This window comes from Acomys minous (genome assembly GCF_964271855.1).
Source record: "Acomys minous genome assembly, chromosome: 3".
In the NCBI taxonomy this organism is placed as follows: domain Eukaryota; kingdom Metazoa; phylum Chordata; class Mammalia; order Rodentia; family Muridae; genus Acomys; species Acomys minous.
The window spans coordinates 19,506,632-19,518,580 of NC_140485.1; the positions used below are offsets into that span (position 1 = coordinate 19,506,632).

General features: G+C 49.6%; 1 pseudogene across 1 annotated transcript; it reads left to right on the forward strand.

Annotated features, from left to right (window-relative positions):
• The first annotated feature begins 1,025 nt into the window (after positions 1 to 1,025).
• On the forward strand, positions 1,026 to 2,881 carry LOC311593590 (small ribosomal subunit protein uS17-like; annotated as a pseudogene). Its single transcript has one exon. The product of its transcript is annotated as a small ribosomal subunit protein uS17-like (transcript).
• Positions 2,882 to 11,949: the final 9,068 nt, after the last annotated feature.

Sequence of the window (11,949 nt, forward strand, 5' to 3'; positions counted from 1 at the left end):
ATCCCACAAAGTATTCCAGAACCTTCTCATCATGGGATAGACTGTTGGCCAGCCCGACTCTTGTCCTGTGAGCTTCAGGCCTGTACCAAGGTCAGATGTAGCATTCCGGTGGACAGAGGCAGAAGGAGACCGGGGGTGGGGAGTAGGGGGGAGGGCAATGTTTTGGTTCCTCAAACACTTCCCTGGTGGCTTCTGAGCTTCCTCCTGTGGGAGGCCCTGTGCCTACAGGCAAGGCTGGCAGCTGATCAGAAGTAGAAAGGAAAGAAATCCCAGGAAGTTCCAGAGAGCCTGGGCAGCCTTGTCACGAAGCTGCGAGAGGAAGCGGGAAGGGCAGCTAGCCTGTGCCTGCTCCTGTCTTGGAGCCGGCTGCTGGCCATTCCCTGCAGCTCTAAGCAGAGGTTTTCTCTGGAGCTCAGTCGCCGCACGTGGGGGATGCAGGGCCAGGGCCAAAGTGACAGTTGTCTGTAGGCCACAGTCAGACTGGATTTATGAGTACTTCCTCAAGTGCCAGGCTGGGGTAGCTGGCTAGAGAGACATGAATGAAAGTTAGCCTCAGCCTCCTGGAGCACCAGTGTGTGAAAACACACACACACACACACACACACACACACACACACACACACACGTAGTGCATGTGCATGTAACTGACAAGCAACAAGAATGAGAAAAAAAAATGCCCAATGGGTTTGTTTTTGTTTTAAGACGTGGAAGTTTATTAAATGAGCATGGGGAAAGAAGGAAAGGGGGGAGGGGTACCCCAAAGAGAGAGACAGAGATAGGAAGAGAGGAAGAAAGAGAGAGGAAAGAGGGAGAGAGGTAAGAGAGCGCCTAACAAATTTTAACCTATCTATTTGGCGCTAGTTATTTTAACTCCACTTAACACAGGATGCTCTGCTCCTGGGACAATATGTCTTAGTGGGAGGAAAGCGGGCCGGTGGCTGAGCGGTGTCCATGTGGTCAGCGGGCCGGTGGCTGAGCGGTGTCCATGTGGTCAGCGGGCCGGTGGCTGTCTATAGTGCTCATATTCATGGAGTGCAATGTGAGTGGGACAAGGGGTGAAGGAAGGGCTGTGGTAGCAGAGGAGCCTTCCCTGCGTGTGGATAGCCTGGGGAGGTTGCACTGGCCCTGCAGCTGGCAGACAAGTGGGACCTGGCCACCAAGGAATGTGTGTGTGTGTGTGTGTGTGTGTGTGTGTGTGTGTGTGTGTGTGTGTGCCCGTGTGCTTCACAGAGCTCCTCCTTTCTGGTGGGGAATGAGAGTGAAGGTGGAGGGGGAAAAGGCCATGAGGGATGGGGTCATACCAGACAGGACCTAGAGGTCATGGTAAGGGTTCTAGGCGCTGTGCGAAGGCATGGGAGTTACAGTTTAAGCAGTGAACGACAGCATTTTCACTGTCAGGAAGTCTTCGCTCCTGCTTCGGGAAGGTTTGGTGAGAGGGCAGAGAGAGGCCAGGCTGGCCAGGGCTGTGGAGAAGGACAGGGTGTGGATATAGGTGGGTGCCCTCTGGCCTCTCCACATAGGTTCAGGGTTGCTCGTTGCTACAAGAACAGTTTCTCTGATGAAGTTTCTGTCACTTTTGCTGATTTGGAGGAAAAAGCAGCTGGAATCCTGCTATTATGGGGCGGGGGTGGCCAGCTATATGGGGGCCTCAAAGGCTGCAGGGCCAGGCTCAGGAAGATGGCCCATTGACAATAGGCCTCCAACAAGGTCATTACGATGTCTCTGGAAGGCTGTGGGGGTGCTCAATGAAAGAGCCTTGGGGTTCTTGATATCTTTCATAATAACGCCGTTGGTTAGTACGTTGTCAACTGACAGAAGCTAAGAGCACCTGAAAGGAGGGAACCTTAGCTGGGAAATTGTCTCCACCACGTTGGCCTGTAGGTCAGCCTTCGGGGGAATTTTATTGATTAATGATTGACGTAGAAGAGTCCAGCCAGTTGTGGACTGTGCCACCTCTGCGGCAGGTGGTCCTGGTTTGTGTTTTAAAACTGGCTGAATTTTTCCACCCCTCAGGCTGCTGGGAAGATGGCGGACATTCAGACAGAGCATGCTTACCAAAAGCAGCCTACAATCTTTCAAAACAAGAAGCATGTTTTGCTAGGAGAAACCCGCAAGGAAAAAGTCCTTTGGTACTACAAAAAACATCGGTCTAGGCTGTAAGGAGGCCATCGAGGGCACCTACATAGACAGGAAATGCCCCTTCACGGATAGCGCCTCCATCCGAGGTCGGATCCTGTCTGGTGTTGTGACAAAGATGAAGATACAGAGGACCATTGTCATCGGCCCTGACTATCTTCGTTACATCCGGAAGTACAATTGCTTTGAGAAGTGCCACAAAAACACAACTGTGCATGTGACCCATCCCAACCCCCACCCCACCCCCACCCCCCATCTAAGGGGATGTACAGATTGGTGACATTGTCACCAAGGCAGAGTGCAGGCCCCTGAGCAAGACTGTTCGATTCAATGTGCTCAAGGTCACCAAGGCTGCTGGCACCAAGCAGCGGTTTCAGAAGTTCTGAGGGGACTCTGGCCTACTCCTCAGAACAAAATAATGTTATTTTCTAACTTTAAAAACAGAACAAACAAACAAACAAACCAAGCAAACTGGGGAGTGATCTAGTGAGCAGTGTTCCCCCGTGAATTTCTCTAGGATTTCTTCAGTGGTGACTGTGATGTAGAAAAGTAAACAACAACAACAACAAAAAACACTTTACCTCCCCAAGCTGCTCTTGGTGTTTTTATCACAGCAATAGAAACCCACCTACAATAGCACTGATAACAACAAGCCTCCTGTTAACAGTTAGTCCTTCAGAGTGTACCCCAAATCTAAACCCTGATGTTCCATCCACCACCCCCACCTGTATCCCAGGTACCCTAAATTCTAATATGTCCCCATTTCCTACAAGCTGTTCCTTTTTTTCTTTTTCTTTTTCTTCTTCTTTTTTTTTGTTCTGCCTGTATGTACACCTGCACACCAGAAGGGGGCACCAGATCTCATTGTAGGTGGTTGTGAGCCCCCATGTGGTTGCTGGGAATTGAACTCAGGAAGGACCTCTGGAAGAGCAGCGGGTGCTCTTAACCACTGAGCCATCTCTCCAGCCCTTACAGGCTGTTCTTGAAGAGCCCTGTTAGTGTAGATTTCAGAACACAGTAGGAAACTGGGGGCCTCCCGGTGGCTTTCCTGGGTAAAGCCAAGAGCCCTGCATGCTATCTGCTCCACCTGGGGGCCCAGTCTCTGCTTCCCTGTCCCTGTCACCTCAGTCCCACCCTTCTCCACCACCTTGCTCTTCTGGACAGCAGTGGCGGGGGAAATGAAGGCAGCAGGGAGGATGCAGCAGCCCGTGGAGTTCTCTCACACCTTAGGGATCTCTACTCAGGTAAAGCCAAACCCTATGGCTGCCACAGAAAGGCATTCCAGGACAACTCAGTATGAAGCAGAGCTGTTGATTTAAAAAGATCTTTTAAAAGATTTCTTTGAGTTTTTGAGATTATAATACAACGGCATCGTTTCTTCCTTCCCTTTACTCCTTCCAAGCCTTCCCTTATGTCCATCTTGCTCTCTTTTAAATTCATGCCCTCTGTCTGAAAGATATCTTTTTTTAAACATGGATTTAATGCTTGGAGATCAGTAGAGAGAGAGAGGTGCTCAGGGAAAGAATATGGCATGCCCAGCATGGGTGTGGGCGTTTCAGCGGAAGCCACATTTCATTGCCCTTTAAAAAAATCCATTTATTATTTATTTGTATCTATCTATCTATTATTTATTATACATACACAAGTACAATGTACTGTGGGTGTATTCTTCCCTTATTACTTCCTGTCACCCCTATCTTTCCACTCTGATCCCCTTCTTTTAACTAGACTCTCAGTAGCTACACCATTGAAGAAAATTATATCTCCTGTAGCAACTATAAACACTCAGTAGTTTCTTCAGGAAGAAGTCAGGGTCGGCCCTAATCTAAGAGGGGCACAAGTATAACTATAAATATAAATGTCTAGGAGGAAGTTTGGCAGCACGTCCATTTAAGGAAGCAACAATAGTGTGTTCCCCTTTAGGCTCATGATTGACCCAGCCACAGGCTTTTAGCCAGGTTTACGGTACTGGGTGTGTATTCTCTTCTAAGGAATGGGCCTCCCTGTTCATCCTGCTTGCCCCTGATATAATCACGTCACTGTTCAGCCAGTAGGAAACAGGGATTGCAGCAAGCATGTTCTAGAGTGAATGTGGCCATTGATGATTCTCCCCCCCAGCCTCGTGCTTAGTAGTTTTTAAGTACTGTGTATGCAGCCAGCAGACAGGGACTTTCCAGCTCAGCTCAGTTTGGTTTTTCTACGTCCTGTAACCGAAATATGTGACCTCTTTGCAATAGGATCTTAACATCTAGTGTTGGTGGGATGACAGAAGTGACGACAAAAGCCATTATTCCTTTGGGAAGTTGACTATCTTTACAGTAGTGTGTGTGTGTGTGTGTGTGTGTGTGTGTGTGTGTGTGTGTGTGTGTGTGATGTATATATATGTATATAAATATAATTTTGATGAGTTGTAAGGTTACTATCTTTGAAGCATTTTGAGGCTTAGCCTTTAATGGCTGGGTGTCTCTCCAGGCCATGCAAAGAAATTTAAGTGAAATTACAATGATTCATGAGCTAGAGATGGATAGGATTCCAGGCAAAACTCTAGATGACAGGGATGTAGGGAGTTAGGTACCTTCGCTGTAAACAAGTACTGAGGGCACAGGTTTTCTGAGCTTTCCAGAATGTTTTCAAGAGGACATGAACTCACTTGAGGTCATAAATGCTAAGACCTTCAGTCTTGCCTTGTTGCTGTCTTGACGTTCTTACTTGAAAAATATCTGCATAAACGAGATGTTCTCTCCGTGTCAGCAACCTACACGGGAGCTGTGAATAGCGCTGAGAATTCCTGATTCTCAGCAGTGGGGGGGGGGGCTCCTCTTTCTGCCGACGTCCCCTCAACTTTCCCTGCCGTCTATCTTGCTGCACGCTACCATTTTAGATTGTTGTTCAAACGGCACTTCTTCTTATTCAGACCTTGCCTAAGCACCTTAGCGAAGCATGCCCCTTCACCTCTGTCCCTCCTGTCCCCGTCTGTGATTTTCTTCCCTGGTATGTCACCACCATGGAACAGACCACTTTACTATCAGTCCAACTCTCCCTGTAGCCTGTGAGCTCCTGAGGGCTGGACTAGGGCGTCTCAGAACACATAGGCAGCTTTGCCCCGTTTCCTGGAGACAGAGTTTTGATCCTGATCGCTGTTGAGGCCGTGGTGCTGAAGGAAAGTTGGCACATGTGGGAATGCCACCGTGTTTGTTCAGTGATGTAGGCGCTGTACCACGAAGCACTGTGCACCCTGGGCTGTGCTTTAAGCCTTGTAACATCTAGGAAGCTGGTGCTGTGTATGTGTGTGTGTGTGTATGTGTGTGTGCGCATGTGTGTCAGGGGCAGGGTGTCTGTCTCTCCTTTAGGATTATAGGGTTTCTATGAAACCATCACTAAGTTTATTGTTGTTATTTTTTCTCCTCTGTCCAATCTGATTTGAATCATACCCACAGACTTCTTCCTCTCCGTCATGACACCTCATTAGCATGATGTTAGCATGGCTAGCCAGCCGTGCCTCTTCTGAAACTTTCCATCTGTTTGTGCATGCTGTCCATCTTTTCTATTAGGCTTTTTAACCGTTTTGTAATGGTTTTTATTGTGTATCTATGAATACCATGCGCATACATACATAATGTAATGCAGAGCGGTGGTTTAAACTTCTGGTTTAATAGCACAGGGCTATTGATTGAGTGTCAAGAGTCAAGCACTGAAACAATAATTTTAATCTTTTCAACCAGGGACTTAGATGAGAAAATTGAGACTCAGTAACTATAGGTTACATGTCTGGACAAAAGGTGTCCAAATCCTCTGGCCGACTGACTGCAGAGCCTTTGTTCTAACTGGCTCTCCTGGTCGGCTACGCCGTTGCCAGCTATTTGCTGTCCCGAAGACCCGCACTCAGCTGACCAATTTATTCATCCCAAAGGATCCAGGTGGCTCATCCACTATGGCTCAAATTCAAACACCTCTACTGCCTTCAGCCTCTGCCATCTGGCCCCATCTGCCACTCCCTTCCTCTCCCCCAGTAGGGTGCCAAGCTGGTCCCAGCCTTTGCCAGGAGGATACCACGCCAGTCCCCATGGTTTTCCGTCTCCTTGTCCTCCTAATCCCGCCTCCATCTCACTCTCCTCTCATTTCCTGGGCCTGCTCAGTTAGCATATACTTGATGTGGCCGAGTTCTGGTCTCTCCACTCACCGGTTGTATGACCTACATACACGGTTTGCCCCCTTGTGTCTTCGCTCATTTGTAAAGTGGGGATTGTGAAAAGACCTATCAGGAAGTCCACACGAAGACTCTGCAAGCTACACCAAGGGTCAATGTAGAAGCGCTGACTCAGCCAGTGCTGGCTATCACAAGAAAGGCAACTGTGTCACAGCAGTGGTGCAGACACAACGCTTCTCTGGGGTACCTCCCCGCGCCCCACCCCCATCCAGCTGAGACACCAGAGGAATGTGAACCAAATTCCTATGGTCAACGCTAGAGATGGCCCTGGCCCCAGGCTGAGCCTTCTCTTCCTTGCCCGCATATTTAGCCGCTTGGCTAATCAGGTCAGGGTCCAACTGGCCACGCTGTGCCATGAGTTCTCCTGAAATCCCTCCCCTTGGCCCCATGCCAGCAACATTTGATTTTGTCACCAGAGACAGGCCACAACCATAAGAGGGCTTGCCTGAAAAAAGGGCATTTACTTCTAAAGGTACGGAGTGCTCAGGAGGCCAGATTCCCAGGCAGGCATGCGCAACAGAGAGAACTCCATGTAGCAACGGTTCTTATGTTGTGCTCAGGACTTATTTCACATATATGAATTGATATGATTCCAGAGCTGGAATATAGGGGCCACGGGTAATCTAATCTAGTGCACTATGTAACAACTTGATAAGTTAAGGGGTTTTGTTTGTTTGTTTTGGTTTTCCGAGACAGGGTTACTCTGTGTAGCCTTGGCTGTCCTAGACTCGCTTTGCAGACCAGGCTGGCCTCGAACTCACAGCGATCTGCCTGCCTCTGCCTCCCAGAGTGCTGGGATTAAAGGCGTGCGCCACCACGCCCCAGCTTTGTTTGTTTGTCTCTTAAATTATCCCCCATTTTACTGATATGGAAGATGAAATAAAGAGGGGGTTAAATTTGCCCACGGTCACTTCAGGACAGTGGCAGACCTATATTATAACACAGGGGATCACACGACCTGGATAGAACCCTGAAAACTGTGGGACCACCGCGTACATTTGCAATGACATTTGCTCAGTTTTAGACATTTGGATGCACATGATGTGCCCGGATGACCATGAAGACCTTCCTATAAATGCCCAAGGTGGGGGCCAAGAATGACCACACTTAACAGCCGCTGTTTACCTCATAGGAGCCAGAATGTAATAATTACATATACCCAGGCACGCATGCACTCAGCGGTAGGGACATGTTCTGAGTCTGCCCTTTCTTCTGTTCCCACATGCACACAATCGCATGGATTCCCTACTCTCTTCCATTAGGGTGGCCGCACCAGAAGAGCAGGCACTCTCCTGCGACTCTTACCATGTCTGACACTGACACACGCTCAGTTTATGCTTTGTGGCTTCCTGTCTGGGAAGAGTCCATCCCTTTGCAGCTAAGAGCCCCGGCTTAGGCCGACAGGCCCACTGTGAGGCAGGTGACTTCCTGTTCTAAAGCTCTGGTCTTCCCAGTGAGCACGCCTTCCGGCTCCAGTGGTCTCCTCACTGTTGTGCCAACACCTTAGGGCTGTCCTCACCCAAGGCCCTTGTCCCTGCTTTTGCCCGGATGCAGCCACACAGCTCGCCCCCACCCCCACCCCTTTCAGATATTTGTTTAAATGGAGCTCCCCAGCAAGACTGCTCTAGCTTTGCTCTTGCCCTCCTCTCCCCCAGAACTTTATTCCTGCCTCCCTGGCATCCTTTCCCAGCTTCCTTTGAGGTGGTTTTTTTTTTTTTTTTTAGTTTGCTATTGCTCTCCCCTGCGACAGTGTATGTGCCATGAAGGTGGGGTGGCTTGCTCGTTTGGGTGCCTTCTGAGGCCAGAACGGGCCTGAGGTGTGGCAGGATCAATCTTCACAGTGACTAGGCGCTCTTGCTGCTCTGTTGGGAGGCCTGAGGCGATGGTCACTGGCAGCTGAAGGGAAAGAAGGCACGCTGCCATATCGGAACTCTTTGAGCAGCACCACATGCCACGCAACTCTGCCTCTACTGGAAGAGTCGGCTGAAAAACTGAATTGAATGGAGCAGACCTTGAGAGTCCACAGGCAGCAGATGATGCAGCCCCATCTCTCTCTGCCTCAGTACTGTGTGCGTGGGGTGTCTTTCCACACCGACGTCTTTGAAGCTACAACACCACAGGAATGTCATGAGTGTATTCTGGGCATGGCTGAGGTCATCCCTCCATTCACCCAGCCAGTGCTGATGGAGCACATACTGTGTGCCGCAGCTGCAGTGGTTTTTTTGTTTTTTTAAAAAAAACATGATATAATATATCCATCATGTAACACCTACCATTTTAGCTGCTTTTAACATGGCCCATTCGCTGTAAGTGCATTTATACTGTTATGCAATCGTTGTTACAGACCATCTTCAGAACTCCCTTACCTTTTAAAACTGAAACTCCGTATCCATTAAACACAAGTCTCTCGACCCTGTCAACCACGGTTCCTTCTGTTGCTATGGATTTGACTATTCTAGAAACCTCATGTAAGTGGAATCACACAGTATTCGTTCATCTAGGACTGGCTTATTCACTGGGTATAATGCACTCAAGGTCTATCCATACTGTAGCAAGGGCAGAGCCTCATTCTTTTTTGAATACTGAATACTTATCCCCCTGTTTGCCCAGCAATATTTTGTCTGTTCCTTCCTCAGTAGACACTGATTGCTTCCCCATTTGGGCTATTGTGATTTCTGTGCCTGTGAACAAGGATGGGTGTTTGTTTGCTTTGAGATGAGGTCTCATCATTATCCAGCTGAAGTTGACTTTGAATCCCTGATCCTCCTGCCTCCACCTTCCAAGTGCTAGGATTACAGGCACGTACTGTCATATCATTTTAGGTGGTATGGGGGGGGTGCAAACACGGACCTCATGAGTGATAGGAAAACACCTATCACTCATCCGAGCCCCAACAAGTTGTTTTGAGTTTACACCCAAAGTTTGAGTTGCTGGGTCATGTGCACTTTCTGACTTTGTGTTTTCTGCAGTGCAATCAGGAGAGACTAGCCGTGCACAATATTACTGACCAGCCCTGTGCATCCTTTCAAGGTGATAGAGGCCTACTTGCCTGTTTAATTATTCAGTACACTTCGGCTTTCATCCTTAACTTGGGCTCTCCCCAATTCTGGGAGTCAAGCAGGAGGGAGCTTGTAATCTCCTTAGATCAGGCGAAGACATTTCATTCACAGAGGCTGGTGTAGGGGGAGGTGAGGGGCAGTTGTACGTGTGAGGAGTGGGGGGTGTCTTACAGCCAAGGTCACTGGCTGAGATGTGGCACATTCCCCAGGGCCACCTTGAACCCTGGGCCAGCCTTGGGTATGACCTTGGGGGATAGTGACAGCACTGTGATCATTCCTCATGCCCTTTTCCTCGTGGGCAGCAGGGCTGAGCATCCATAGATAGCAAGACCCCAAACAGCTCTGCACACCTATGCCAAGTTATCAGCAGATATGCAGCCTGCCCAGGGTGGAAACCCAGGGTGGAAACCCAGAGCACCTCTACCCAAGGCTACCTGGAGAGGGAGGGCCGGTGGTGTTCTCACAACCTGCCTGCCATCTGGAAAACCATTCAGTTCCCCAGCAACCATAAGCCTTGGCTGCAGCCATTGTGCACAAAGGCTCGAGGTCTGTAGATATCCTAGGAGCCTTTCTGGGCCTCAAGTCCAGGAATGCAGGGGGGGGATTCTGACAGCTCTGGGAAGCCATTCTGTCTCCTGAGGGCAGGGTCTGCCTGTAATCCGTCCTGTCACTGTAATCTTGGTGGCCCTCCTCTCTCTACCTTTTCACTTTCTGGCTGTTGTAATTTTGTGGGGTCAGAACAGGAGATTCTGCATCTGTGGGCTGCAGTATCTCTACGGGAGCACACAGGTCCAGAGCTGTGTGAGGCCGTGCTAGCTCACTTCTCTCCTGGCACAATAAAGGTGCCTTAGTGCATATTGGTTGAACGGCTGACTAAGGGTGTCCGAGGTACACCAGCACTCTGCTAGTTTCCTCTGTCCTCGTGAATTACAACAGTGATACCCACATGACAGAGGATAAGACTGAGGCTTGAGGCTGTAGGGCAAGGTACCGGGGTCACACAGATAGTAAGCAATGTGTGTCTGTATGCTTTGGGTGGTGGTGGTGGTGGTGATGGTGGTGGTGGTGGTGGTGGTGGTGGTGGTGGTGTGTGTGTGTGTGTGTGTGTGTGTGTGTGTGTGTCTGTGTGTGTGTCTGTGTGTGTGTGTGTGTTGAGTGTGTGTATGTTGGTAGGAACCTGTGACTATCCAAATGTCTTCTGTGTGTCTTGAATGTCTGCTCCTGGGCACCACTCTGGATTGTATGTGCCTATGGGCATTTCTACCTGTAGCTACTGTGTTCCCACCTCTATTTCTGAGTGTGGATCTGTGTGTCTTTGTAAACCACTGTGACACTTTTCATATTGGCTGTCCTCCTGTCCCTGTGTCTCCTGGGCCCAGCTCTGTTGGCTCTCCAAGCCTTGCTCGGTGACCTATTGTATTTTGTGTGTTCCAGACTCCCTCAGCCCTCTTGTAGCCCCTTGATCTCCCAGATGTGCAGCACTGATCTCCTTTGGCACAGGATGCCCAGGGTAGAGACGACACAGTCAGGCTTTGTGTAGTTCTGGAACTCATAGCTTCCAATTCTTCCCTCCAACACTGGGATCCTGGTTTGGCTCCTGATCTAACATTGCCAACCCCGTAAAATAATGAGATGACTCTTTGGATAAAACACTTGCCACATGAGCAGGAGGGCCAGAATTTAGCTCTCCAGATCCCACTCAAACGGCAGACAGAACTGATGGTCTGCCTGTCATCTTAGCCCTTGGCAGGCAGAGATGATCGATTCTTGGAGCAACCTGGGTAGCTAGGATAGCCTTATCTGTGAGCGCTTGGTTCAGTGGGAGATGCCACCTCAGTAAATAAAGTGAAAAGGGATCAAGAAAGATACCAGACATCAAATCCATCTGGTGCCCACATGCATCAACACACATCTGTGCCCCCCCATACCCCTGCACCCCAACCCCGCTCCCCAAGCACACACATGTACACATGGGCAACAAAATCCACAACGAGAATCACCAACCCCAGGATGAGCCACTAGAATGTTTGTACTGGGTTTGTTTCCATGGCAACGTAGAAGCTGGCAGGCCTGTGGCTCATAAAACAGGTCATAAAGCAGGGAGCTGGGGAGCGGGTGCTGCTGGGCTTAGTAAGGGCCACTGCCAGGTGGTGCAGGGGGGGGGAGGGGTCCTAGAGCCCCAGTTCTCTCTCTAGGGGAAGCCATGTCCGTGTTGCCTTTACTCATGTGTTGAACAGTTTTGAGAGAGTCCTTTGTTTCCATGAGCCTCAGTTTCCTTCTCCAAGAATGGAAGCAGAAACAGTTTCATAGCTCTGCCCCCGAGGTGTGATGCTGACTGAATTCAGGGATACCCGTGGTGAGAGGGCCTAGCAGGCCTCGAGCCTGGCATGAGCTCTCAGGGCCTCCACGTTCCCTTTGTTAGAGCTCTAAGGAGAAGCAGCAGTGTGTAAAAGGAGCCAGGATGAGTTGAGTGCTGCAGGTAAACCCATCTTCCCCTGGGGGCTGTGTGACCTGGAGACAGGGTTGAAGTCTCTAAGCCAAATTCAG